Source organism: Cebus imitator, unplaced genomic scaffold, assembly GCF_001604975.1.
Source record: "Cebus imitator isolate Cc_AM_T3 unplaced genomic scaffold, Cebus_imitator-1.0 Scaffold388, whole genome shotgun sequence".
NCBI lineage: Eukaryota > Metazoa > Chordata > Mammalia > Primates > Cebidae > Cebus > Cebus imitator.
The window spans coordinates 1,874,583-1,876,501 of record NW_016107703.1 but is presented as its reverse complement, the minus strand read 5'-3'; positions in this window follow the sequence as shown (position 1 = coordinate 1,876,501).

The following is a 1,919-nucleotide window of genomic DNA, read 5'->3' as shown; positions in this document are numbered from 1 at the left end:
TGGAGTCTTGCTCCATCACCCAGGCTGGAGTGCAGTGGCACAGACTCAGCTCACCACAACCTCTGCCTCCTGGGTTCAAGCGATTCTCCTGCCTCAGCCTCCCAAGTAGCTGGGATAACAGGTGTGCACCACCACACCCAGATAATTTTTTTTTTAATTTTTCGTAGAGATGGGGGTTCTACCATGTTGGTCAGGCTGCTCTGAAACCCCTGACCTAAGGTGATCCAAACACCTTGGCCTCCCAGAGGGCTGGGATTACAGGTGTGAGCCACTGTGCCATGCCAGGAATGCATTATTTTTATGCTTCCCCTTTTGAGACATTGCCATGGCATTTTTAAACTGTCATGGTGTTGGTGGGACTGTAGTAGCAGTGAGGATGACCAGAGGTCACTCTCGTCACCACCTTGGTTTTGGTGGGTTTTGGCTGGCTTCTTTACTGAAACCCATTTTATCAGCAAGGTCTTTATGAACTATATCTTGTGCCGACTTCCTTCCTCACACTGTGACTTAGAATGCCTTAACTATCTGAGAATGCAGCTCGGTAGGTCTCAGCCTCATTTTACCGAGCTCCTATTTTAGATGGAGTTGCTCTGGTTCAAATGCCTCTGACAGTATTGCTGCTTTCTTTATGGTCCTCAAAAGGAAGAGAGGAAATCTTAGGATTTTGATTGCTATGAACCACTGTAAGTATTGAGGAAATACTCACTACTTCCAACCTCATAATCCTGAAGTCATTTGGCACCTGTGAGTCAGATGTTGGAAACTGGGCAGTGTGGAAGACAGTGCCCTGCCCCATCATTCTGGAGCATTTAATCTGGTAGGGAAACATGTGTAGTAAGTAGGAGATATTTATTATGTAAGAAGGGGTTATGGTCGGGAAATAAGTGGAATGGGGGGATAATGAGGCAGAGGGTGTGATTGGGACAGCCTTGATGATGTGTGATGAGCACATTCTGCAGCTGGCCTCACCTGTTTCTAAAACTTCCAGTTTTTACTCTCAACCCCAACACATGGTTCATTTTTATTTTATAGAAAGTTTGTCAGAGTTAGGTTTATATATTTTCTTGCTGAATTAACAGAATAATTCTATTTAACATCAGTCTCTAGTACAACTGAAAGCCTCTAATCCTTTACTGTTGTTTATTTATGGGCATATTTCTTTTTACAGCTATGATTACTTCACTTTATGTGGTTTCTCAAAAACACGTGTGTTTCTTATGTCAAAGAGCTCCTATACTTGGAGCCCTTCAGATTTGATACTAATAACATGAAGTAAGAATTTAAGACAAGTCTTTAGATGTTAGAGGAAAGCCAATCTAAGAACAAAGTAATTAATTAATTAATTAATTTCAACTTGACATTCAAGTTTAGTTGTGAAGGTGGAGGAGGCAGTTTGGTAAATGAGTTTGGAAGCAAGGAGAAAGGTCTGGCAATAGATACAATTTTGGATTTTGTAGTAGTGTTTTGATAGCAGTTGTTGATACCACCAAAATAATTTATCAGTCAGCTCCCTGACTTTTCTTTTTAAAGAAATATGGTCATGTTATGTTTTCTGGGCTGGACTAGAACTCTTGGGCTCAAGTTATCCTCCTGTCCCAGTCTCCTTAGTAGCTAGGGCTACAGCCATGTGCTACCATGCCCAGGTTTGAGCCATTCCCAACAATCATGTTGCAGAATATTTCAGTGTTACATTTGGACGTGCAAGGGAGGTCTGTATATAAATAGCACCATGTAAATTGCTTGAATCTTTCTCTTTAGAGTTCTGTTTGGATGAGGCTTCAGAGCAGGGATTACTAAATTCATTTTTACTTTTTTTCTTTTTAAGGCAGATTCTCAATCTGTTGTTCAGGCTGGAGTGCAGTAGCTCACTGCAGCCTCTGCCTCCTGGGTTCAGCTGATTCTCTTGCCTCAGCCTTCTG